The sequence below is a fragment of the Gallus gallus genome, chromosome 8 (assembly GCF_016699485.2).
Source record: "Gallus gallus isolate bGalGal1 chromosome 8, bGalGal1.mat.broiler.GRCg7b, whole genome shotgun sequence".
NCBI classification, from domain to species: Eukaryota; Metazoa; Chordata; class Aves; order Galliformes; family Phasianidae; genus Gallus; species Gallus gallus.
Genome location: NC_052539.1, coordinates 22,801,046 through 22,813,756, shown reverse-complemented (window position 1 = coordinate 22,813,756; position 12,711 = coordinate 22,801,046). Strand labels below are relative to the sequence as shown.

The following is a 12,711-nucleotide window of genomic DNA, read 5'->3' as shown; positions in this document are numbered from 1 at the left end:
TCTGATGGACTGCCTTTGACAGGATGATGGAAGGGGGCCTTGTGGCCTACTTAGCTGCCCTTCTAATTGGCCTTTATGAATATTTAATGAAATCAAGATGAAATTCAATCAGAGCTTTTACCTGCTGAATCTTAGGGAAAAAAAAAAAAAAAGGCAGGATATTATTAGATTTTCCTAGCCCTTGTATACAATAAGACTGCACTGAAATTTCTGTATGTTAGTCAGGTGGCTGAGATGCTTTCTATCCAGGGACTTGGTTTCTTCCAAAGGAATTAACCTTTTTACCACAAAAAGCAGCACGAATTTCCATTTGCATGCATCACTGGTATTTTATTACTGGCATAGTATAATGTTTAAGCCATAAACAAGCAACAGCTTTTCCCTTTGAAAACATACCCTTAGCAAATTCTTAGTCTGTGCCAATTTGAAGCCTTTTAGGGAACTTTGAGGTCATATAATAGTTTCAGAACTACATAATGTTGCAGCCTAATACTTTGTGCCACATTGGTTGATATATGAGAGAGAATTTGCACGATCTCATTTCTCAAACATAATCTAGGTTGCATCAATAACATTACATTATAGCAATGAGGTATAAAACAGTCTGACAGGCTCCTGCTGTAGTACACTCTTACATTCATTTAAATGTAGATTTTGTTTTTCTGAGTGGAATGCCAGAAAAGCTTTTCATAGAAGCAAAATGGACAGATTAATCTATAAATGGTAAATTCAACAGTGAAGAAGGTTTTCCCCATTTTTAGTATTGTGAATTTTATCGTTCTCCCCCAAGATAAGCTGTTTATTCACAGTATGTTGCTTTTATGCATTTTCAATATCATTTTTTGGACAGAAAGGAGTTTGGTACTCAGAGATAAACACAGCATGTTAATGCTAAGCAATGCATGAGTAAAACCTTATAGATGTGACTAAATAAAAACAGTTAAATATTGCTATTTAAAGGCTTGATTTTGTTAAAAAAAAAATACTTACGTGGGCATCAGTAATGGTCCCTTGGGTCTCTAATGCTGATGTCACCATGTCTACAGCACAGACTTGCGCAACAGACAGGAGCTTGCTATTATTAGGTGGAGTATGGATGAATACTAAGCTTCTTTTGATGTTTGGATATGTGTGACTATCCCTTCCTTAACACATATACTAATGAGGCTGTGATTGGAATGGCTTATACAGTGCTGTGCATGAGGACCATGTGATAAGCTCCTGGATACTGACAGATGCTTTTATTCTGATACTCTTTACTTCCACGTGTCTGGCCAAATAACAGCATCTGAGGTGGATAATGAGATAACATCTCATGGATAATGAAGGGGAGACCTCATGTATAATGAGGGGCAGTCCACAGGTGTGTGTGTTCTAGTACCTGGCTTCAGCAGCATCCAGTGACAGGCATGCAAGAGGAAAGTTATCTGAGTGAATCTAAGTGAGCTTCCACCTTCTGAGCAAGTGATTCCATTTGCTGTTCCTGTCTCCCCCACTGGACAGGGCTTCCTCAGGCCCCTCTGGGTTTATGTAGGAGCTAGAAATATCCAGAATATAAAAAAGAACAAAAAAGGGGAATTAAAATGTTAACTGAAACTGAACAAACTGACAACATCAGGGTTTCTGCATTGCAACTGTACCTCTATTTCCTAACAACTGACTCTTGCTTTACTGTGAAAGCCCCAACTGAGCTGGCGCTAAATGTTCTTGGCCAGAAAAGTGCCCTAGGGCCATGAGGAAGCTGCTATGAAAACCCAAACTTAACAGAAAAGTGCCTGCACTTTCCTGTTCTGCTCTGACACTGATGCATGCTTTGTCTTCTGACTGTATTTTTTTCTTCTCCCTTTCAGTGGTGTGTGAGCTGCAAAGCCTGAGAGTTGGGAATTCATAAGCAAAGTCTGAATTCTCACAGGAAAAGCAGTTCTCCCCAAAGTTCCTATCCTTTAGGTAGTTCTTTACCCAAGGGACAAACAGCTAGTATAAACAGCAGCCTACATCCTGATGACTGAAACAATTTTAGGAGCAAAGTAAATTAAGTTATTTCAGCATATTTCCCTTTTTTGAATCTTTTGAATGTATACACAAAATGGAAGGATAGGTGAAAGAGTGAATGTATGTGCATGTATGTGCATGCATGAATGCTGAGCTAAGAAAAATAAACACAGTCTTTTAGAGACTGCAGGTTTTATACAAAGACAAGTGCAGAATTGGCAATGGATTCTCAAAGTCAATCTTAGTATCGCTTTGCATGAACTGTATACATGGATGAGATATTCCAGCCTCTTTGTCTACTGGGAAAAGTAGTGTGTTCTTTGCATATTATTGCCCAAAGTCCTTTTGTAATCTATCCTCATGGCAGGTGTAAATGTCACATATCTTTTCATACATCTGAGAGAAGAGTACACACCAGACTCTGAAACCGAAAAGTATCTTCTGCAGTAGTCCTCACTAACTACTCCAAGTATTTTGTGAAGTTTTGTTTAAACGGACTGGGAATATTAATCTCACAGCTCTTCTTCCTGTAGACTGAATGCATCAGTTTGCCTTCAGACCAAACAGATAAGCAGTGGATTTACACATACAGCTTGAACTGCTTATTTAAACACAAACTTTAGTGGAGATGATTGAAAAGAAATATTTAGGGTTTCACAGAAACATGGTCAAAAGCAAATAAATTTTTATGCAGAAAGATAGGTATGCTTGCTTTCTCAGAGTCCAAGGTATTAGTATTCTTTAGACAATGCCATGTCAGTGAATTATATATATATATATATATATATGTATGGGGTTTTTTTTTTTTGAATGTGTTAAAGTTCATTCTATTCATCACTCTATTAAATATCAAAACTTATCTGACATTACATTTTAACATCTTACTAGTCTGCTCTTGTAGTTGTGGAGTTTCATCCAGTTTTCACTCTTGTCTAAACTCATAACAGTGATATGAGTGGTACTAAGGCAGAATAATTTACCAAGTGAATGATGAGAAAATATGAGGACGATAACAAAGTTTATCTTCAGGTCAAACTCAGCTATTCATGGAGGATGCTTTCCTTCCTGTTGATCAGAAATGAAAGCAGATGCTTTAGATTGGGATGGTACTACTAACAACATTGGAGGTTGTTTGGAGGTGGTAGAGTACACCAGTGACTCTCCTAATACTCTGAAAGGTTTGAGATGAATGGAAAGAGTCCCGTTTTGGTCTTGACACATTACAAATAGGAAATTCATTTTCTGTGTACCTGTACTTACTAATTCTCTAATTACTCCTTGGCAGAAACTTATGCAACGTAAGAATCCTGTGGTTTCTAGAAATCATGGTCTTGATCTGAATCTCTGCTCATCCTGGGCAGAAGATCAAGCTGCTAATTGTTCTGTGGCTGCTTACCAATGTGTAATTGCAGAATAGAAGTCACAAGGGGTATTAGCTTATATTCTAGAAAATGAATATTTGCTAATAACAAATAGGGTGCTGGTCAACAGTACGTTCAGCATGAGCCAACAGTGTGCCCTGGCAGCCAAGATGGCAAACTGCATTTTGGGATGAAGCATAGCCAGAAAAGAGGTTATTCTCCTGCTATGTTTAGCACTGTTGCAGCCTCACTTTGAACACTGTGCACAGTTCTTCAATAAGAAAGGGATGTCAAGGTGCTTGAAAGCATCCAGAGGAGGGCAGCGAGGCTGTTAAAAGAGCTGGAAGGCATGTCCTTTGAGGAGAGGCTGTGGACACTTGTCTTGTCTAGTCCGGAGAAAAGGAGGCTCGGAGGCAACGTCCTTGCTCTCTGTCAATTCCTGAGGATGGGAATGGAGAGGGTAATGCTGGCCTCTTCTCCATGGTAACTGATAGTGGGACATGAGGGAATGTCACAAAGCTGTGCCAGGGGAGGTTCAGGCTGGGCATTAGGAAAAATTTCTTTACCATGAAGGCAGTCAAACACTGGAACAGAATTCCTAGCAAGGTGGTCGATGCTCCATACCTATCACAGTTCAAGAGACATTTAGATAATTTCCTCAATAATGGGGACTTCTGGTTAGCCCAAAGTTTGGTCAGGCTGTTGGACTTGGTGATCTTTGAAGGTCCCTTCCAAGAGAACTGAACTGAATTGAACTATTCTATTCTACTCTAGTATTTTTTTCTTCATTTATAGATATAGAGACTGAGTATCATCAGATAATTATTTTAGAGGCCTTGACAAGATAAGGATTGAGTTCAGGGACAGGAAGATAAGCTGGCTGTCCTCTTTCTCTGTCTTTGTTGTGGAATTAGGGGAAGAAGTCAGACAACGAAGTGAGGAGTAGGTAGAAGGGCATTTTATTTCCCAGGACAGCATGTGCAGAGGTTGCAGAAGGCAGATCTCAGACGCCCATGCAAGGAGAAACTGAGTTTTTAGCATCTTGTCCTACTTAATGAGACTAAACCATATCATCACAGCTTTGTCTGAAAGGCAGATGTGATACCGACTTGTTTCAAAATTTACTTCAGTAACCTTAATCTAAAAATGAAATCTCACAAGCAGAATGCTGATTTACCATTCTGATTACCAGAGAATATATCCGTATTCAGATAATCAATGCCTCATCATTTCAAGAGGCAATGCACCTTATTCCTCTGCAAGAAGAGTCTTTGCTCCTTTATCTACAGAACCAGCTCGATCAACTTAGTAGCATTTGGACCTGAGAGGCAGACTGTTGGGATCTGCTCCCAGTTGTGTAAGCGGTTTCCTCTGTCATCATAGGTATATCGCTCCTACCTTACTCTGCCCATTCTCTTTTTCCTATCACCAGTAGCAAAGAGTAACAAACACGTCAGTGAGAGCTACCTTAGTGGGTAGTTGCAGAGTAACATCTATAGCCAAATTCCTTCCTAAAAGTACCAGAAAATGGTTAAATGGCTGTAGTCTTACTTGAAGTCTTACTGTTTCTTTCTACCCCAAAGTAAACTGAATATTTTTATTAGATGTACAGGAATCAACTAAACCTTAAATCATCCTGAGTTTTTCTATTCTGACTTGTGTTAGTTTGTTCCAGAGCTAAGCTATGTATGTTATTAGAATTATATATATAACATTTCAGATGTTCATCTCTTCTCTTTTATAGAGCTGCCCTTGTACCTCACCATTTAACAGCGATAAATGGCAGTTAACTTGATCCTTTTTTACCATTATTAGTTTTCTGTGTCTTTTTTCTCCCTCTAAATTAGAAACCCCCAGTCTTTGATATATACCCTGTTGATACAGAGGTATGTGTCCACAGGATTTCTTTCATCTGTTTCAAGCAGTTAATGCTGTTTGAGGTACAGTGACCAGATCTTAATGCAGCAAGTAAAGAAATATGTATGTCTGGAGTATTATTTCTGTCTGATAATCAACTCATATCTTTATGCTTTACAGAACTGCTGTGCAGTTCACTAAATGTAATACATTTTCAGATCATTTGAGGATAAATACTACCTAGAAGCAAAGTACTATGATAGTAATATCAGGTGCTTTGTATGCCTAAGAAGTGAATTCCATTTCCTGGATCAGACAGAAATAAAACCCATATCCAAGCCTATGTATTATCTACATACAAATTCAGAATGCTCTGATCTCTCTCCCTTAGAACATGTCACAAGCTCTTTCCTCAACTGATGTGGTATAAAATTGATTGGAGATATTTTATCTAAGAGTATGTCTAGACTCCAAAGCTCAGCAGTCAGAGCTTGTGCTCAATTTGGTTTTGCTTAATCCTGATCTTCCCATAGAACTTCAACAGAGGTTCTTCTCTTTTCCACGTTGTATAGAAAATAGAGTAGAGCTGGAAAATGGCGTTAAGTACAAGTCAGCAATTCATTAGATTCCAGTTGGAATTATATTCAGTAGTAATCAGCCAGTGTTCATGAAAACAAAACAGTAAGTAGTAAATATGGCATGATGCTGGTAAAGAAGATGCTTTCGCTGTGCATCAGATCAGAGATCTTTATGGAATTAAACTTCCTGAATACATTATGTACACAGAAAAGGGGAAAAAAGAATATCCCAACTTTACAATGGCAGGTGATCAAGTTGAGAAATTATCTGAAAGCCTGGTAGCTGAAGTTAAACACACTTTGAGGTAAGATATGAGACCTTCAGTTGCTATAAATCAGCTAATGCTGTAACACCTGAAGAGTTGGTCCAACATCTTTGGATTATGATAAGACAAAAAAATTTGTGCAGCACTTCCAGCAAATTGGAATCTTTCACAGAAGCTATTATTATGAAAATAAAGGACAATTAAAGGGGAGGAGTGGCTTGTTAATATTAATAATATAATATGAAACAACTGATATAAATTAATCCCAGAATATAGGGTATAAATGTTTCATTGTCTTGAATCTAGAAAGTAGGATGCATTTCAAGTAGAACGCATAGGAGAAACAATTACACAGATGCATGTACGTTATTGCATTGCAAGGAAATAAATGAAAACCTTAAATTATTACTAAATAGCTACAATTCTTTCCCCGTTCTTTTCTGTTTTGTCAGGAATAATGACTATGTTTATGTGCCAAAGGAAGGCAAATATGTATTAGTCAGACTGCTGGTTCAGGACTGAAGCCTATGACAGTATCTTTAATAATATACAGTCTATTTAATATCCGCTTTTTTTGTGTCCTGCACAACTTATAATTATTGCCAGCAGGCAAAAAAGGGAACAGGAGGGGAAAAGAATACAGTGGAAAAATCTTTTCTGATCACTAACAAATAGTATGAAAAAGATAGGCAGAACATATTAGAGACAGTGTTTGGATTAAAGTGAGTGCAGTGAATTGTACGTATACTGTGAGACAGTTAAACCTGGAAAAGAGCTTACAAAATCTCCATTACATCAGAAGAGATGGAGGCTTTATAAGATTTAAAACCTGAAACAAAACCGGTTTCAGCCTGCAGGCCGTTTTGGAGTCCAAACCATGCAATTACAGGTGCTGCAGATGGTGCAAAGCTGAAGGCGCTATTTATTTTTTGGTGGCAGACCAAAAGTACTCACAGATTAAAAAAAAAAAAAAAAAAGCTTCTTATTTGCTTTACTCTGCGTTCCCTCAGCAGTGCATTTTGTGGTTGCTTAGAAATGGACAGGTTTTTAGAAAACCGACTCCAAGTTCAAGGGCCAAATTCTCTACTGGCACACGTCCACCAACACTAGTGATGTTAAGGCAGCAGAAAATTTGGCTCCAAATACAGTCTGATTGGATAGTCTGTCCATGGGCTCCAAGAAGCCCAGGAATTTTCAGTATGGTTTAACTCAGGGTAGGTAGAGCAGAGTCTGAGTATGGGCTGTGTTTTTCATAGAAAAATCAGAACTAGAGATGTTCTATGGTATGCAGGGGAAACACAGCATTTATCTGTGTTACTAACTACATTTGGAAGACGTGGATCAAAGCTGTAGGAGTTCTGGAGTCAAGAGTTTAACAGGCAAGTGATCTTTCTATTCCCATAATGTAGATACTGGGAAATCACCATACTGGTTCATACTCACAGTTCCACTGCAGATGTCCTCTCATATGGCATCTCTTGCTGAAGAAAAGAAGGACATACTGACAGTGCGTGGTAGGGTGGGAAATCTGCAGTAATAGCCTGTCCAATCCTGGTTATATATCCAGACACATTTATTTCAGAAGTACTGTTTCTCTATTTTTTTTTTCTTTCTTTTTTTGTGAATAGAGATTATGTATGTTGGCTATCCATACAGTTAGATGTTTCAGCAATTGATATTTGTCATTTTTAAGTGCTTTTTGTTTTCTTCTGGACAGATATAATGAGATTTTATCGCTCGATATTTTCAGGGATGTTTGAATGCTAGATATATTTAGGAATTAGAACTAATATTTAATGCCCACCAGCTAAAAAGCCTGAACTCTTGCTTAATAAAGGTCCAGGCCATTTTATAAAGACTTAGACCTCTAATGTCAGCATTTTCAAAACGATATTAACTTTTGTTTTAGTATGATGGTCATAAAACGTACTTCTTGGAGAAATAAAATAAAAAATTGACAAAGAAATGTATATGTGACCATTTACACATTTATCTGCAGTAACTGGAAGCAGTCTAACTGGCTGTTTTTGCCTGACTTGGTTTGATGGATTCAGATAGATTTGAGTGTCCAATCTAGAGTAAATGTGTCCTCTAATATAACTGGTATTGAATATTAATGCTGTCAGGAGAGACATTTTGATTCCAAAATTGATCTCTACAAACACAATTGCATGTAGATAGCTGAGCCTGTAAGTTGCCACCAATATTGTTTATTTTATTGAGTCTCCAAGTCCCTCATTAAAGAATGTGGCCCTATCTAGACTGACAATTTTGGCCCAGATTACTTAGCTTGTTTCTTCTCCTAATCTTGGTCCTGTGCTGCTTTTCAGTCCTGTCTACTATTCCTATGAAATCTCCAATCTCCAATTTCAGAGATTTCGGAGTAAATAGAATTACTTTTTTGTTATTAATCTGTATTCTTTTTGCACTGCTATTCACTTTTTACTCTGCAACTGGCTCAGAAAATAATTTACAGAAACATGAAAATTTACAGAAACTCTCTCCAACTAAAAGAAGGCACTCCATCTTTCATCGTGTTCATACCGATGTGGACATAAACTCCAAAGGCCTCTTTCTGAAAACAAGCATGAGGAAAGAAAACCCAGAGGTTTTCACAAGCATTGGTGCTACATAAGCACCGAGTTTGTTTTGTGACACCAGACAATTTACGATTCTCATGTGAGGCATTCATCGTTCTCACAGAACAAGCAAACAGGCCAAGACTAACACCACGCATGTCGTTACCGTTACTCAGTACAAGACTTATTGGCATCAACTCTTTCAGAGTAACAGGAGGTAGCTCAAAGCCATCCTGCACCTACTTAATAAAACTCTCCTCTACTTGCTTTCATATTTTAATCCCAAAGCAACCGGATTAAGGCAAAAGAGGAGAATTAGCACTATGGGGAATAGAGAACTGCATAGACAGCAATGCAATGGAGAGCTGGTTTCATACCCTTCAGCTACTGCTGATGCTATTGACTCTCTGTCTAGCACTATAGGGTTCCAATTCCGTTTCTTTCCTCAGCCAAGTCTACACTTTATTTTTCAAATCTATCTGTGACTCAAGAAGAACACACTAGTCTGTTGTCTTATCAGGAAGAATCCTTCTTTCCTAACTTTATCATTTAGAATTAAGCATCTAATCCAAGCTCATTGTCCAGATTTCCTCAGTAATAGATGGAGAGAGAGAAGCACATCTACAGGGCAATTTATTCCATCCTGAACTTGCTGGTAAAGATAGATAAGATTAATTGTCCTTTGGAGGTGCCTGTTTCTCTTCTGTTAAAAGAAGCCTAGTTGACCAGCTTAGCTTTGATGCCTATCCTTTAAAGATAAGTAAGATAGATCCCAAACGCTGTGACTTGACAGACTGCCATTTTCAAAACACGTCTATAAAGAGAGTTCTCCTTCAAACTTACTGCTTGATAGACCATAGATGACTCAGAATCTTACTGACTTTAACAGAGCACAAATGGTCAATTTGCATGGTTTCCCTTAAGATACTTATCTACCTATGCCTCTACTTTTACAAATTACAATTAGCTTTATTCTGTCACTTTTATTTTACAGAGACCTCTTATTTCCTAACTTACTTCCTATTTCTTCTACTTAGTATAATAACCCGATAGAAGTTAATATCATTTCTTACTCTAAAACTGAAAGAACTTTGGAGGAGAGAGGGTGAACATGAATGAATGCTTTTCACAAGCCATTATTTTAAACTCCTGTTCAGAACAGGTAAGTCACTTCATCCCTGTCACATTTTTTATTTACAAAGAGGCTTCGCTATCCCAACAATTACATGGAAATAATTTCATTGTTCCTGTCATTTCTCACACTGTTTCTATGCAGATGTGCTCTTCGTATATGTGTGCAAATATGACTAACGTAGAGCACATCTAATTCCATTACAGTCCAGCAGAGTTTTGTTTTCCATCTGTGTCTGGAAGCTGCATGTGTGTGTATTTATTTATTTTTATCTGATGTAGTTGTCCCTCATGGATCAATTATGACTATCTGATATGATGTAGCTATTTTCTTTTACATTCTATGTACCTTTTTTTGTGAAATCAAAACATCCTATGAAGAACAGATATAGCAACCAGTTAAGCACGTGTGGACCTGATGACTGGATGGTTATAACTCATTCTCTCAGAGTTTACTTCTCTCTATCACGTTCTCCAACATAGCTGTGTGTTGTTCCCCCACAGCTGCAAAAGCATCATGACATTTACCTGCATACACCTTTCTCAAAGGTTTTCCTAGTTACTGAGCATACAAACTGTTGGGAAGAATATTCTTAAAACACCTATATTCAAATACAGCTTATCTGTGCCTTTTTATATATATATATATATATATATATTTGCTTGTTTGCTTTAGTTATTATTATTCATCTTGTTTATGTTTTGGGGTAGGTCTTTTTTGTTCATAAACAATCTGGTTGTGCAATACCGTCTTATGCATCTCAGCTTTTCTGCTTGACTCTGTAACCAGTGCAGCACAAATGAGCCCCTAACCTTAATGCTCCGATAGAGCCTCAGCAATTGTTATACACCCGTGCTAATGAATATAAGTATCTGGCACAGGCAGCAGTGTTGGATTTCAAGCTGCTGGAGGTGATGACTTTAGAGGCACAGAAAGATCAGAAATATTACCCAAAAAAAACCTTCCACTCCAGACTGTTGGGCAGATCTCTTGTTTCTTTCAAGCCTAATTCAAAGAATTGGCCCTGTTGGCTGTGGCAATGTTTGTATCAAGAGTTCTTCCTGTTCTTCAATCTCTTTCATTTCTTCATATGTGTTCTTGAAGTTTTGTCTTCTCAAAAAACTAAACTTAATTGGATTTCAGAGAATAAACAGAACAAAATGTGTTCAACCCTTAACCTCCTTACCTTTTACTCTCTCATATAAGTTATATCCATTAAAGTTAACTGGCTTTCTGATTCAGAATGCTAGTACATATAAGGCTATATTTAGTGCCACTTGAAATTCATCTGGCTTGTTTTGCTTGTTATTTGTGCTTATGTAATGGGGTTTAAAGTATTTCAAAACTCATTTCCCTATTTTTAGGTTTCCCTTATTCTATAGTATCTCTTGCTAAAGAGACTTAAACTTGAAGTGAAGTTTTATGCCTCCTTTCTTTAGCACTATTGAGAATGCTCCCACTCAAATTAAGCTCAAAACACCTAATTCAGAAAGAAGCATCAGCAACCAGATGCATCAGGTAAATAGCTGTCCTCATGTGCCTTTCACTCTTCACAAAGCCTAGGGTGAGTTTCATTTCATTTGACAACAAACCATAGTGAAGACCTTGTTCAAGCCAACCATTCGGTTTTAGTGGCTAGTGTGCACAAAGCATCTCTGGAAGATGATTCTCTCCATTTATCTGAGAGAAATCAAATAATTCACCCTGTAAATCAAAGTGATTTTCTCCTTCTATTGATAATAACAAACCAAGTCATCTAGCTTACAATACATGACAAGTTGATTAGTATTTTAAAATATATAAAGTTTTTAAATCGGCCGGTTCCAGGGGAAAAGGAATGCAAATGTACAGTCTTGAGGGGCTACCCTCACTGTCACACTCAGGCATGGAAATGAAGATAGAGTGAATAACTGTGCAGAGCTGAAGGAGAGCTGCCAGAGGACCATCACGTATATGTTCTGAACTGCCCTCTGGATCAGACTGTTGTTATGCTGATAAAAAGAGAAGCTAGCCAGCTAATAAAAGCCCCTAAATTGAGTACCTAAATTTAGATAATGTCAATACAGCAGCATAGCTGAACTCAAGTTTCAACAGTGAATGGATTCATCATTTTGTGTCTCTGTTTGGAAATGGCTTCTAATTTACAATCTGGGGATTCAAACATTGCAACTAAGTGGGTCTTGCTTCTAGTCATTTTTTTAAGATGCAGATCTAGAACTACTTACATCAACTGATGATTTCTCCTGCAGTCTTTAAATAATTAGAAAGATTATTTATGAAAGATTTAAAGATTTATTAAAGATAGGCTTCTTTTATTTTCCATTTAATGCCCAAGAAATTTCTTGTTGTTCAATCTGTTTTAGTAAGTATTTTTAAAATATCCTCGTGGTAATATATTCTATGTGTACTTGGGATCAAATGCAATTTCTGTCTGGATATTTATATGCAATTATTTTATCCAGGCTCCTTTCCCCCTTTTGCTATCTTAGCAGTGCCCAAGGTTACTTTAGACCAACACTGATAAAATTCATTCTCTGATTAAAAAAAGTCTGATATCAAAACTCTGTGTAGACTGTAGACTTCCATTGTTATAAAGTCCTTATTGTCTTGGGTTCATAGGCTGCAGTCTTCAGAATATTGAATTACTTCACAGCTTGCTCTCTTTTCCACTCTGCATTTCAAAAAGTGTTCATATATGATCATTTTGTGGATGACATCTGAATACCAACAAATTTGAAAGTTTGCAAAAAGAGAAGCAGATGCCAGGAATATAACTATTGCTCAAAGGCCTCTTTTAAGGTTTACTGGCTGCTAGTAATATAACAAAATGAAATATCCAGTAAGTGTTTTAGAATCACCCCTAGTTTAAGACACTTAAAATATCCTACTGTCTATTATTGTCATTACATTTATAAAGGAAACCATATAATCTCTACTGTAGTTAGA

At 37.3% G+C, this 12,711-nt stretch overlaps 1 protein-coding gene and 1 long non-coding RNA gene across 10 annotated transcripts in view; one reads left to right on the top strand and one right to left on the bottom strand.

Annotated features, from left to right (window-relative positions):
- LOC112532900 overlaps positions 1-1,116 on the bottom strand; it is a 113,171-nt gene extending 112,055 nt beyond the window's left edge. Inside the window, exon 1 of the long non-coding RNA XR_003076435.2 lies at positions 991-1,116. This is a non-coding gene — a long non-coding RNA (uncharacterized LOC112532900). The remainder of the gene's footprint in view (positions 1-990) is intronic.
- BEND5 (BEN domain containing 5) overlaps positions 1-12,711 on the top strand; it is an 840,137-nt gene that overhangs the window by 407,191 nt on the left and 420,235 nt on the right. The gene's annotated exons all lie outside the window — the stretch shown is intronic.